This window comes from Limulus polyphemus, unplaced genomic scaffold (assembly GCF_000517525.1).
Source record: "Limulus polyphemus unplaced genomic scaffold, Limulus_polyphemus-2.1.2 Scaffold1090, whole genome shotgun sequence".
Lineage (NCBI taxonomy): Eukaryota > Metazoa > Arthropoda > Merostomata > Xiphosura > Limulidae > Limulus > Limulus polyphemus.
Genome location: NW_013666700.1, coordinates 74775 through 90718, shown reverse-complemented (window position 1 = coordinate 90718; position 15944 = coordinate 74775). Strand labels below are relative to the sequence as shown.

General features: G+C 35.1%; 1 pseudogene; it reads left to right on the top strand.

Moving 5' to 3' along the window:
• The first annotated feature begins 4990 nt into the window (after positions 1 to 4990).
• LOC106462084 overlaps positions 4991 to 15944 on the top strand; it is a 53854-nt pseudogene continuing 42900 nt past the window's right edge.

The window sequence follows — 15944 nt, the reverse complement described above, 5'->3', positions numbered from 1 at the left end:
GTGGAAATAGAACGCAGCCCAAAAACTTAACCTCAATAACTTTAAAATTTATTTGGCGTTTCTTTTTTAAACTATAAATCGACACAAACGATATTTGTTTATGTCAGTAAAAATCTAGGTAAATTACAAAAGTGGATTGTTTGGTTTGGTTTGAATTTCGCGCAAAGCTGCACGAGAGATATCTGTGCTTGACGCTCCTAATTTAGCAGTGAAAGACTAGAGTGAAGGCAGCTAGTCATAATTACCCACCGCCAACTCTTCGGCTACTCTTTTATCAACGAATTGTGGGATTAGCCGTCACGTAATAACGCCCCCACGGCTGAAAGGTCGAGTATGTTTGGTGGGACTGGGATTCGAACCCGCGACTCTCAAACTGGTTCAAATCCCGTCACCGAACATGCTCGCCCTTTCAACCAGGGGAGTATTATAATGTGTCGACCAAGCATACTATTCATTAGTAAAAGAGTAGTCCAAGAGTTGGCGGTGGGTGGTGTTGACTAGCTGCTTTCCCTCTAGTCTATTACTTCAAGATTAGTGACGGTTAACGTAGATATCCTTCGTGTAGCTTTGCGTGAAATGCAACAAAAACAAAACAAACACTGGGATGGTTCTGATGCATTTTTAGTCCTAGCATCATTACTGGTTAATCATTAAATTACTTCATCAACGTTAGGCAAGCACAAAAAAAAGAAAAAAAAGATGTACTACCAATAAGCGAGTAAGGTGCATTAGCATGGAATGCTACTATAGTATGACTATAAACTTATAAATTCCGTTGTTTATAACTCCCAAACCGTAATCACTTTTTAACGGAATACAGGGCACATGCACTCGAGGCCATGGGGAAAGCATTTCCAGAGTTTGTACATTTTGCCACTTAGGGGCGCCATTTACGCTATGTGACGTCATAGCAAACCGACCATGTCAAGTTTTAAAATAACTTTCTTCTGTGTTTAACTGCAACATAAAAGAGAGAGAGAAAAGGAGTTATTAGCAGCAGGTTATTGAAATAAACCGTCTTTATCATTTTGTTGGAGTGGTTTAACTCATTACAGTATCCATCGCCGTTCTCAATAACAGCTTCCAGAAGTGGTAACAGGTGGTGCGTGCAAATGACTACTGTGGATGTCAATAATGTCATGTTGAATGCTGTTCTTAATATAAACAACTATCTGTGGATGATCACAGTATATCAACACTTTTAGGTAGCCCCATCACCAGAAGTCTGAAAGTGTGAGATTTGATTCACCAAAAACACTGAGTAGCAGGTTCTTCACAATGTTGATAACATGTATTGGTGCACCATCTTGCATAAACACAGTGTCCTGATGTTGGTAACATGTGCTGGTGCACAATTTGGCATGAACACAGTGTCCTGGTGTTGGTAGCATGTGTTGGTGTATCATCTCGCATGAATACAGTGTCATCATGTTGATAACATGTGTTGGTGCAACATCTTGCATAAACACAATCCTGCTAAATGACCATGTTAATGGTATCACAAGCATGATAAACAAAGTGTGGCGCCATGTAACAGTTGAGCACTAACTTTAACGTTTTGGAAATACGTACTGCAAATGAACAATGACTTGAAATCCCCAGTAAATGAATAACAAATTGAAATTCATAACGTTACTCTCGTGAACAGTGTTGTTAAATACCGAAGACATTCTTCAAGTGCTAACTTGTGCTGTTTACAACTATACTTTTAATGGGAAACAGACGTATGAGGGAATGCAGAGAAAACCTCGGAATGTGACTGGCAAGGACAGCATGATGATTTTAACCATATCACGACTTCTGATCATACAGGAATTATGACAGATTTGGAGAAACGCCAGATTCTTGCTATTCTCATGACGATTTAACAACCACGTGGATGGCTTGACTGATAATCAAGGTCTTTCTAATGCTTTAGTTTTTAACTGAACTTCAGTACTGCGTGAGTACTGAATAGCTGGCTGTTGAGGTTAGGTCAAGTGTGATTTACATAATTTGTTAAGAAAATATTTTACTGTTTGCTGAGAAACGACATCAATGATATCAGTGGATTATAGACTGAATTTAGAATCGGACAACAAAGCTTAATTTTAATCATTAAATTGCTTTAGAGCATGCTTCTGTATAACAATGAACAACATAAAACTAGCATATGTTCCCTAGTAGGTTACTATGGCAACAAAAGCCCCCCAGTGGCAGTGAATATTGCTCTACTTTAAAAACGGAAAAAAGAAGGGAAAAAAATCTCCACAAATAATTGAAAAACTTTGGAGAAATATTATGTGTAAAAATAAGGAACGCAGTAAGTAAAATGTACTTAAAATCCAAGTTAATTTCTATAATAAATTAACGGCTTTTAGACACCACTGGAAGAAAGGTCTAGGCCCGATACGTTGAAAAACTAAACTGGTTTTAAAATCAGTTAATGTCAAGTATTGTGTCTCTTATTTTTCAAGATAATGGTTTTTTTTATATACAATTCTTTAACAAGAACAAGTAAAACACAAATGAACTCCAAAATTTTCAATCAACAGATTTCCGAATACAAAATTTGGTATTTAATACTTTTGTCTTTACACAATTATTACATTAGCTGATGTTTTTCCTTTCATTTTTATGTGGCTATTTGGTTATTATTATCATTACTTTGCAATGCTATACTTTTTGTTTCACTCTAATTCAGTTCCCTTATGAACCTAGTTTTCTGTTGTTGTTGTTGTTGTTTTCACATAACCCATTTCAATTCATCTCTTCAGATCTTTCTCAAAAACACAAAAGCTGGTGTTACAAGTGTGTTGTTTCACTCTAGTTAAGTCCCCTTATGAACCTAGTTTTCTGTTGTTGTTTTCACATGACCCATCTCAATTCATCTCTTCAGATCTTTCTCAAAGACACAAAACGCTAGTATTACAAGTGTGTTGTTTCACTCTAGTTAAATTCCCTTATGAACCTAGTTTTCTGTTGCTGTTGTTGTTTTCACATGACCCATCTCAATTCATCTCCTCAGATCTTTCTCAAAGACACAAAAGCTAGTGTTACAAGTGTGTTGAATTCCGCAAGAAGCTACATTCAGCTAGAATTGAATCGAATCGACTTGACAATAGTTTAGGTTTAAATTCTCACAAGCCCAAAGGGGCTTGAGAGACAACCATATTTTAATGGTAAATATATATATATATATATTTATTTTTTCTTGACTCTTCCCCTTTTCTTTCTGTTTCACTTCACTGTTCGCGTTGTTTTTCGCGATGATTTTGGCCTCTGTTGGCTTTTAACTATTTAATTTGATAATATAATATAATCGAAAATTTGATTCACAAATTTGAATCCCTTTATTAAATATTTAAGTGCAGTTTAAATTTGTATTGTATTAACCAGTAAAGTTGCTGAGAGCCACAGCTGAAAGCTTTAATTTAGCAAGCCTCGGTGTTTTCATAAACATCACGAACATTTTGTTATATATAATGATTTACAGAACATGAAAGAAATTGATGAGAAATAGATAGAAATCACGTGCTCAGTGATCACATGTGTGTTACTCATGAAAACAGAAAACGAAAAAACAAACAAACGTATACCACGAAAAATGGTTAATGCAAAATAGTTGTTTTAATATTCACAATGTTTCGGTCTCGGTCGCCCTTCCTATGGTGATTTTAAAACAGTTTTTTATATATTTTTTCCATTTTTTTATTTTCGATTTTTTCGTACCACAGCTGCATGTTTCCAATATACTGTTGTAAAAGTCTGATAAAATAAAAACTTCTTCTGCAGGTTCTTCTGCTAAAACACAAATTATTACTTAGCTCTGTCGTTGAATCTTCGATGGACTGCAGCATTTTGTATTCTAAGGGTGGACGACTTTTTGGACTATGTGCTGAAGCCTTTGTAAAAATCCTTAAAAGAGGAATTTATTTCTTCTTTTAGGATCAATTAAAATGTGTATCTCAAAGTTTGATTTCACAGAAAATTTGACCTCTTTTTTTTTTTCAAGCTCCTTATGAAGATAAGACTATTCTCCTGAACCGCTTGAGTTTTGGGACTTTTATAATCCAACCCTGTTTAGTGAGCCACGGTGCTTTCTTTCTGCAATCCGGCGATTTACTAAATTTCGGGGCTCGATCCTTACTGTTGGCGCTGCTTAGACAACCTTTTGTGCAGCCTACTGGTCAGCAAAAGATAGACCAATCGTTCTCTCTTTAAAATGGCCGATTACCCATAAACCACTACCACACTACGCACTATGTGTTCACTTTATAGGAATGTTCTGGTTAAGTATCAAAATTTGGCGAGTATCTATTTATGAATATATAAATAAATATTTTGAGAATATTTCAGCCAAGATTTGTTTAAGACAGTCGGTTTTCTAAGACGATCCGTCCTTATTGGTATCACAAAAATAGATTATATAAGCATATAGATACCTCATATGAAAAAGCACTGTTCTAAATCAGAAACAATCAAGCTACAGTCTGTTTCAGGGGGTCATGGCTCGAGGATGTAAAAGGAATTACTGAGAACTTGTTTACCGCGTCTTAAGTGAAACAGACTGTTTCGTTCAACCCACGTGTGATCCAGCTGTTCTTGTGCCATAAATTTTCGTTAATAAATGCCGTTCTTGAAAGCAATCTAATAGACAACTTAGTGTCTCAAGTGTTGAGATTGGACCCCTGACGATATGGCGGAAAAACACATGAAGCTCTCAGTACCTACAGATACACATTGAGCTAAAGTTGATTGTTACGTCACTCATGATAATCACCATGGTGAAATTCTACACTCATAGTGACTCACACAAACGATGAAGACAGTTAAAGGCACTGCATGTAATTTTTTTCTTACTTTCCTGTTGTTGTCAAGTCGACAAGATACTGAGTTCAAATTTAGCTACGTGTACGGTTTATAGACCTATGAGACCGAGATTATAGTAATCTCCGAGAAGAGGCTTAGTAGCCTCGAAGTATAGCACGTGTTTGTAAGTATTTTTACTAGTGGCAAAGTAGTTGAATTTAATAGTAGAACGGTTAATCACGGTGTTGTAGATGGTAAAGTGACCTGAGTTCAACATCCAAATGGGAAATGGTTACATGAAATGCTGGTCTCCCTCTGTTAAAGGTTAGTTAATTTCAGGTTTAGGGTTTATTAGTTTTATCTAATTTTTCTTACAATAGTAATTCTGTTGAAGATTTAACACATTAAACGTCAATGACTGGTTATTAGTTGTGATTGTAATTTCTAGCGAATACGTATAATTGTAAATCATCAAAATACACTGGATTAAGAAACCCAATATTGTGATAATAAAGGCAAAAAGCGGGTTGCGGGAAGATAATTCGAAAGATACTATATTGTTGAGTATTATAATGTATAAATCACAAAGAGGTTCTGGAAGATAATTCGAAAGGTACTATATTGTTGAGTATTATAATGTATAAATCACAAAGAGGTTCTGGAAGATAATTCGAAAGGTACTATACTGTTGAGTATTATAATGTATAAATCACAAAGCGGGTTCTGGAAGATAATTCGAAAGGTACTGTATTGTTGAGTATTATAATGTATAAATCACAAAGCGGGTTCTGGAAGATAATTCGAAAGGTACTGTATTGTTGAGTATTATAATGTATAAATCACAAAGAGGATCTTTCGAATTATCTTCCATGTACTATATTGTTGAGAATTATAAGTCACAAAGCGGGTTGCTGGAAGATAAATCGAAAGTACCTATATGGACTTATAAATCCTTATAGAAGAACAGGCTTTTATTCCGATATAAAGTGTATGGTGATTAACACGTTTAAAGTTATACGTCCTTTTTGCTATACCTGTTTATAATATTGTTTTGACCAGATAATGAAGTTAACATGGAAGTAAAATACTTTAATAAGTATTTAAAACTGTTATTTTTACACTTGATTTTTAACCAGTGTTAAAGATTAACACAAACCTAAATAATTATAATTCTACACGAAATGAAAACTAAGATATCTAGCTATTATTTATTAAGAGTTTCTTATCAAAAGGGAGCTATTTATACGAATCTACACTAAAATACTTAAAAACAAAGACCTTGAACTGATTGAAGACATCCTATAGAAATAATGAAAATGGACAGGTGGAGCTTTCGTCGCTCTTTGTTTCTGTAATTTTACACACTTCTCAATTTATTGTTGCTGTATTGGTGATCATACCAAAAAAAAAAGAGGACATGTTTTAAAGTCAGCGGTACAACCAGTATCATATGTTGTTTTTTTTATATATATTTCTAGAAGATTACGGGAAAATGAATAGGAAATTACTATACTGTCGAGTTTAAATTCGATGACGAGGAACCCACTTAGAGACTAATAATGCACGGAGACGGCTTGAATGGGTGATGAAGAAAAACTTTAATATAAGTTTAACATAACAGTAAATGTACAACGTTTCGACAAGGTTTTGTCATCATCAACGTTGTATATTTGCTGTTATGTTAAAGTGATATTAAAGCTTTTCTTCATCACCCATTCAAGCCGTCTCCAAGTGCTATATTGTTGAATATTATAAGGCACAAAGAGATAGCGGGAGGATGAAGCGAAGTCTTTTCAGTTCTACATTTTTCTTTCAGTTGATTTATTTCGATACTAGATAAAAAGTAAACGTATAATTTATGTATCAAATCAACAAAATATCGTTATTTTCCTTAAACAATAATGTTGTCAGTTAAATTGAAATGACCATCTTGAATAATAAACGATTTAAAGTTATTATATATATTGTAAATACATAATTCATGTCATTATATACATGCATAATTTATATCATTATCATATATTTATATACATGCATAATTTATATCATTATCATATATGTACATACATGCATAATTTATATCATTATCATATATGTACATACATGCATAATTTATATCATTATCATATATGTACATACATGCATAATTTATATCATTATCATATATGTACATACATGCATAATTTATATCATTATCATATATTTACATACATGCATAATTTATATCATTATCATATATTTACATACACGCATAATTTATATCATTATCATATATTTATATACATGCACAATTCACGTTATTTAAGGCCTATCACTCAAGCATATTTGGAATAGTTATTTTACTGATACTTGCTAGGACATGTTCTTGTGCTTGTACTACAGCCACTCGGAACCCATTTCCTATAACATGCCACAAAACTGATTACAGTGCTGTGAGGCGTACTTTAAGGACAGGTGTAGGAGACAATCAAAAGTAGGCGTATTTCTCTGCACGTGGCGATAATGTGTCGGTGAGGTAAATGCCGCGGTGCATGTGTCGTAAGACCACTTATTACTGTCTGAACAAATCATGAACACAGTGAACGTTTTATAGATGGAGATTTGGAGTGCGATGCTAGGCTCGGTGACCTCTGGTCAAGTTTAAAACGCTTCAATACACAGAGAAACGGCCACCACATTGAAAAATACGCTTTGTCTTGATTTAGTTATATACATGAGACATATTGAGTAAGTTTGTACGTAATGACTTGTTAAGGTGACAAATGTACTCTGTGTTCAGGTTCAAACAAATGTACATGTGCAGGTGACAAATGTTCCCGGTATTCGGGTTAAAAACAGTAAATGTACATGTGCAGGTGACAAATGTTCCCGGTATTCGGGTTCAAAGCATGTAGTTCAGTCTGATAAAAAAAAAAAAAGAGAAAGAAATAGTTAAATAATACATTTAATACATGAACATATTCCTCATGTATGAGCCAGTCCTAATCAAAATTGAAACTTTTTATATACGTTCTTGTTCAAGTACCCTATCAATCGGTAGAGACCCCCTAACCTTCATGACGACGTATTCTTTATTTGTGTAACACCTTTCGAAATCTTTATCTTTCCATGATTCTGTATACCTGAAAAAGTTGACGTCATGAGACGTCAGCTTAAAAGGCTACCCCCATGTGATGACGTCAGCATGAATGGCTACCTTGTACACATATAGGACAAGGCCTTCATTGTTTATAAGTTTTGGTCTCAGCTTGTGCCAAAAATGACCTTAATTTCCGGGATTCTTTCTTTCATATCACACATCAATGTAATATTGCGGAGTGAGTTAAAAAACGTGTAATATGCATGAATCACTTGGTGCGCATGTTAATACGATGTGACGTTTTACATGACTGAACAGGAAACGATGAAATCAGTTTCTGTTAGCAAAAAAAAAAACAACAACAACCAGTTCGTTACGAGGTATTCTGATTGAGCCTTAAAACATAAGCTATGGTCAACAAGAGACTGTTTTCGTCCTTCAAGACTGTCCTTTTACACTCACCCTTGAGAAAAGTAAAATTATTGATTATTTCCTCCCCTTAAAATCATGTAAAGTTTCACCCTCCTCTATACTGCCGTCAGTAACTCATTCCCTTATCCATTCAACCCGTTAGAAAAATAAGATGGTTTAACTAGGTTCTAACCTTTTTTTTTCAAATCTTAAACTTGTGTCTTCTCTCTCGTCTTATTATCTTCACAACACTACACACACACAATTAATAAGTGACCCCCTTTATCTTACTGATCCCATAAGTAAGCTTGAAAACTTTCAAAAAGAACCCTTCTTTTCTCAAGAGAAAATGAGCTAAGAGATGTAAATCGAAGATGACATTTCTATCCCTGGGACCATCTAATAAGTCAGTATCCTTTACTTCAGTAATGCTATACAGATAAGTTTGTTGTTCAAACACAATACTGAGACAATGCTCAAATAGCTGAGTTCTTAACGTGAGCTAGTGTTACCATATATAGGACTTGTTAAAGTAAGATAGTGTCACGGTACACAGGACTTATTAAAATAAGATAGTGTCACGGTACACAGGACTTATTAAAATAAGATAGTGTCACGGTACACAGGACTTATTAAAATAAGATAGTGTCACGGTACACAGGACTTATTAAAATAAGATAGTGTCACGGTACACAGGACTTATTAAAATAAGATAGTGTCACAGTACACAGGACTTATTAAAATAAGATAGTGTCACGGTACACAGGACTTATTAAAATAAGATAGTGTCACGGTACACAGGACTTATTAAAATAAGATAGTGTCACGGTACACAAGACTTATTAAAGTAAGATAGTGTCACAGTACCCACAGCTCTGAGTTTGGTAAAGTAAGATAGTGTCACAGTACCTACAGCTCTGAGTTTGGTAAAGTAAGATAGTGTCACAGTACCCACAGCTCTGAGTTTGGTAAAGTAAGATAGTGTCACAGTACCCACAGCTGTGAATTTGTTAAAGTAAGATAGTGTCACAGTACCCACAGCTCTGAATTTGTTAAAGTAAGATAGTGTCACATTTATTACATCTTTGGACTTGTTGTTATTTTAATATTTTTTAAAACAACCTTTCTCTTACATTAGATTTGAAATAGCTTTGTTATGCTCTCATCTCAATACTCTCCCTGCTTCTCTCTCTCTCCCTTTCTTAAACCAAACATTTGTTTATTATTTAATAACTTCCGTTGTGTTTATTTCTTTCAGTCTTGAAAAGTACATCTAAAATAATATGTTAAAAATATCTTTTTCTTTTAATGCCTACTACATTTGCATATTTTAATCGATTCTTATATTTTAATTACTTGTTACCACCACATTTTTCAAACGAAGTAGTTCACGTAGTTCAGTTTCATGCTTCCTGATAATCACTATGTTTTTCAGACTAAGTAGTTCACGTAGTTCAGTTTTATGCTTCCTGATAATCACTGTTTTTCAGACTAAGTAGTTCACGTAGTTCAGTTTTATGATTCCTGATAATCACTGTTTTTCAGACTAAGTAGTTCACGTAGTTCAGTTTTATGCTTCCTGATAATCACTGTTTTTCAGACTAAATAGTTCACGTAGTTCAGTTTTATGCTTCCTGATAATCACTGTTTTTCAGATTTATTGATTGACATATTCCGAAACATCACGTTTTCTGCGAACAACATTTGTATTTTTGTGATACTATTACTCGTACTGTACTGTATAAAAATTGTTTATATTACTTGCATTGACAGGCGTGTAAGGGGGGCCATTAAAATAAAATATGTTACACTTGCTCTCGTACTGAGTATGCTCCAATCAGGTTCATGAGTTTCACCCCCTACGTCCTTGCTTTCTATACGTCTATCCCAGAGTGAACCGGGAAGATTAGCCACATTGAGGCCATCAGTGACGGGAAGAGACAGAGGCTGAGGCCGTGAAGTTATGCTGGCAACATAAATTATCGTTTTTTTCTTTGTAATGAATAATAACAAGGCGGCGCTTTTTCAGTTGTAAGCAACTGACGACACGTTATCGATTTCTGGAATATACCTTTAATCTAGAATGAACTAGTGATCCAATCGACCTTCAGGGGTGACCTTCAAATGTGATCAGTAAATAAACAACAGCCTGTATCAGGTAAAATTGCAGTACTGGAAAACTCTGATTGACAAGTTGGAGTTTTAAAACGATTTCATTGTGAAAACGTTTTAATCTGAATATATACATTTTCTCTCTCTCTCTCTCTCTCTCTCACACACACACACACACACACACACACACACACACACACACACACACACACACACACACACACACACACACACACCTATGATAATGAGAATCACGAAGGATGAAAAATTATATAAATCCTACAACAATAAACTCGATAACTCGCGCGCTTTCGGAAGACAGACCATTCTTTTGGGGAGAGAAAGAAATGGGAAATATCTGTCCTCCGAAAACGCTCGTGTTGTCGGCATTCTTATTTTGTGGTTATACATACAACTGTATTTCATCATTTGTAGTGAACACATGTGACTTATTTTCTCCAACACCAACATAGTTTAAAGTTTTACAATTCAACGTTTTTTGTTTTTTTATTATTATAGAAATCAAGCTTCACATATCGAGCTCAACTTGGACGCAAATATGTCACACCTATTTAGTGCTAATTTTGTATCTTGACTGAGATTTAGTTGGTGTAGTGTAAATCTAAGCCTTATAGTGTTTGTTTCGTAAGGGTATTAAAATGTTGATTTAGTGTAAGTATAAGCCTTATAATGTTTATTTTGTAAGGTTATTAGAACGTTCATGTAGAGTAAATCTAAGCCTTATAATGTTCACTTCGTAAGGTTATTACAACGTTGATTTAGTGTAAATTTAAGCCTCATAATGTTTGTTTTGTAAACTTATTGAATGTTGGCTTAATAATTTTCACTGCACGTTTGCTTGAAAGAGAAAAGTCTCACTTGTGTTATGAAAATAGTCTATGGTAAGTTAGTACTGTTAATATCTGCTTGTTTGTTAATTTCCGGTAGAAATTCTTTCCGAGGAACTTCAGCGATACAAGTACTTTCTTGATTAAACCAGTTTATTCTTTCTCGATACAAACTTTCAGTACACAGTAATTCCACAGTCAGTACGTTTCTCGTTACTTTAACTTAACAACTTTTATAATACACGCTATAAATCACAGCGATTCACCATCTCGATAATTTCGCTTTCTACGAGTGCAAAACACACATTTTTACGGCTCACTAGCTCGAAATAGAATTACCCGAAACTTACCGTGACTATTGTTCGCTTCATCATACATTCATTTCCGTAGGCTTTCTCTGCCAGGCTTATATACTAACAAAGAGGCTTCTCAAAAATTCGAGGAGTTCCCTGACAATTCGAGAAACTCAGTCACGCATGCGCTAGCAGCGTGACGTGACTTCCGCTGTCGTGACAGTACTTAATGTTCTAGAACGTATAAACTTCAGTAGATTTGGAAGAGTTTCAAGGGAGAGCATATCTATATTTTTACGTTGTTGTGTTGTAGAACTACAAATACGTGGTATTTCTAAATTTACTGAGCTTCTTATTTGAAAGCACTGTGTCTTCCTTGTTAAAATGGGTCGGGTGGGGCTTAATGGTTAGCGTGATTTTCTGCGTACCAGAAGGTGCAAGGTGGGCGCTGTGATTCTGCTGAACTATGGACTTGTTATAAAAATAACTGTTCTGTTATTCGGTTTAAAACAGAACAGTCTTATGGTGGCGGGTGTTGCTGACTCGCTGCCTTTCTTTTAGTCAGTAGTTCAAACATATATATATATATATATCTTAGTTACTGGAATATCTTATCAAGTATCCCTAGCGGCTAAATCACTCAGGTTCTTACATCGTATCACACATCCCTAGCGGTTAAATCAGTCAGGTTCTTACATTGTATCACACACCCCTAGCGGTTAAATCAGTCAGGTTCTTACATAGTATCCCTCATCCCTAGAGGCTAAATCACTCAGGTTCTTACATCGTATCACTCATCCCTAGGGGCTAAATTACTCAGGTTCTTACTTCATATGACTCACCCCAGATGTAGTGTGGTTGATACATTATAATATATTTTATTTTCCGTTCTCTCATGTTCTTCCGATGAATATAGACGTTTACAGTATTAGTAGCGACGCGGGTGTTTTCCTTTCAGTTTTGTTACGTTAAAACAAAACCTTTACTGACGTATGCATGGGATTAAATGTGCTCCAACTCTTAATATCTCATAACTTTAATTATTACAACAGAACCTGTGTATGGCCATCACCAACGTGGGAGATGTAAATTGTGTCCTTCTATTCGCATATTCAAGATGCCTATGGGTGTCGAGAGCAAATTTAAATTTTTCTCCCTATGTTTGACTAAATCCTCCCCCATTTTGAGATTGAATATTCTCCCAGAACCAGTTTTGATCCTTAGGGGCCTAAATATTTTTGTTTTTGTTTTAGTTAATTGTTGAAACCAGAAGTGTTTATCATTTTTAACAGCGACATCTAGGATTTCTCACAGATTATATTATTCCGAATACCTTATTTGTTTTCGAGTTATTACATACACATTTCTCATACGATGTGGTAACAATGCACATTAATGGAAGGGCTATAGAATAGAACAGAAATTTCAATATAGAGCTTATCAAAGATATAATAAATATATTATATTTCAATGACGTATTTAAAATAAACATCAGACGGAATTTTTAATTTTCGAAAAGTTTTACCGGAATTCAGTTACTAAATGAACTCTGTATTAAGAACAACTACGCAATGAATATTATGAACCTTTGAACCAGACATTTGACAAAAGCTCAGATGAATGTTAAAGGCCTCGACCTTGAAAAGATGAAGCCTAAAATACACACACACACGAAACATGGATAAAGGACGTCAAAGTTTATCATATAGAAAGAGACGGTTATTGTCCCAAGTAAAAGGAAACGCATGGTAGCCCACACACATGTTCGTCTTTGATGTCATGTGTTTTGGTAGTCCTCACTGATCACACACACACACACATGTTCGTCTTTGATGTCATGTGTTTTGGTAGTCCTCACTGATCACACACACACACATGTTCGTCTTTGATGTCATGTGTTTTGGTAGTCCTCACTGATCACACACATGTTCGTCTTTGATGTCATGTGTTTTGGTAGTCCTCACTGATCACACACATCGTCTTTGATGTCATGTGTTTTGGTAGTCCTCACTGATCACACACATGTTCGTCTTTGATGTCTAGTGTTTTGGTAGTCCTCACTGATCACACACATGTTCGTCGTTGATGTTTATTGTTTTCGTAGTACACACGCATTACAGGTAGAACATGTAATAAGTAAAAGTGTTATCGAAATACAAAGTTTAACTGTTGATAAACCTTCACGTCTTATCTTTGTTTCTATTGAAAATGGGACGTGCATGACATTTTTTTAATGTACCCAATCTGTGCATCAGAGTGTTCGTGGTGGTCACGCTGTAAGAGTGACGGTCATATCCCACTATTCGGTCAGATAAGAGTAGTGTAATAGTTGTCGGTGAATGCCGTTTGACTGTCTTTCCTCTAGTCTGTCCATACAAAAAATTAGGGACTGCTATGTAGAGACAGTTCTTGTGTAGCTTTGGGGGAAAATTCTAAATCAAACAAATATATTCGAAGTGTTTTAATACTTTATAATTTATCCTTGAATTGCGAGAAACGTGTCCATCCACAGACAGATGCGTTTATTGAGTCACAAATGTGAAATGCGCACGATGTTCAGCAAATATTTGAAAACATATTAGTGGTTTGGCGGTTCAATTCAGTGGAGCAACTTCCAAATCTCAATGACGTAGGTTTACCACAGAAGGAAGTATTACGTAGGTTTCTGATTTCAAGTGTGCGTGTAAGGACAGGTCTTACAACATTAGAATAACATCTTGTACGCCTGTTATTCTATCTAGTTACTTTAAACAGAATGAAAATCACCTGTACGTGAAAGGTTATAAGAAAATGTTCCGTAGAACCTCCCAGACTGTGGTGTACGCTTATTTGTTGTTTGGCTTTAGTGAATATGAATTCGTTCAACAGTTTTAATCCTAACTCCCAATGGATTATGAGAGTTGGAACTTTAAGGTACTACCAATCTAGACGTTTTGTAACATGTTACTCCCAATCTAGACGTTTTGTAACATGTTACTACCAGTCTAGACGTTTTGTAACATGTTACTACCAGTCTAGACGTTTTGTAACATGTTACTACCAGTCTAGACGTTTTGTAACATGTTACTACCAGTCTAGACGTTTTGTAACATGTTACTACCAATCTAAACCTTTAGTAACATGTTACTACCAATTTAGTCGTTTTTGTAACATGTTACTGCCAATCTAAACATTTTGTAACATGTTACTGCCAATCTAAACATTTAGTAACAAGGTACTACTGAAATGACACCAAATCAGATAACGTGTATAAAGAATTTTAATCAACTAAGACAAGTTATATGCTGGGTTTTAGTGAAATATCAAAATACATTATAGAATAAACACGAATAACGAGAAGCTCTTTGTCATCTCGAAACAAATATCGAAACACTGTATCTAGCAAATTAAAAATCTATAGAGGTAACACGTGACTGACAACAAAGCCTGCGTTGGAGAGTGTAGATTTTTATTCAATCCACGAATAGCACGTGACTCATAACAAAGTCTGTGTTGGAGAAAATGAAGATTTCATTCCAGTTCACGAATAACACGTAACCGACAACAAAGCCTGTGTTGGAGAGTGTACATTTAATTCCAGTCTACAAATAACCTTCCGAACTTTCGTGTTTTTTTTTTGTTTTTTTTTTTCACGTGTCAGGAACTGTTTACCCTCTTTTAATATACTTAAGTATACACAAGATCAGCATGCGAGTGACAACAGCGCTGTGTTCGGAGACACTGAACAAATCTAATATGTCAACTAAAATGTATATCTTCGTGCAATTAATGTTCTTTTTAATCTTTCTCTATCTTTTTTCTCCATATGCAAGGTCCTTCCAGAGGTTCAACTGAAACTCGAGAGTTTATAATGCTAAAATTCCGTGTTCGATCTCCGCGATGGACACAGTACAGATAACCCATTGTGTACCTTTGTACTAAAACAAACAAACCATGTGTAATTAATTCTATACCATTTATTTTAAGAAACAGTAACAAGTGCTATACATATGGAACATATGGTAAATAAAAAAGAAAGCTGAATTGTAGGTGCAATCTGGACATCCTTCTACACGACGGGAAACTGTGAAACACATGCAAGTCAACTGTGTAATTAACACTGCTAGCATTGAGTACACGTGTGCTTCTAAGTTATAACCATATAATTTATGTTTCTCAATAGTACGGGTGCACGTGCATATGATGTTTTAGTTTTCTACCTATTTAGTTTGTTTCGGTTTCTTGCACCAAGTGACTTGAACTATAATACAGTGCCTTGCAAAAGTATTCACCCCCCCCCTGCAAAGTTTCCGCATTTTATTGCCGTCTGAACTTGCAATCATGAAACTTTCAAATGGTACTTTATATTTAGTATTCACACAATCTACTCCAAACTGGATGACGAGGAACCCACTTTGAGACTAATAATGC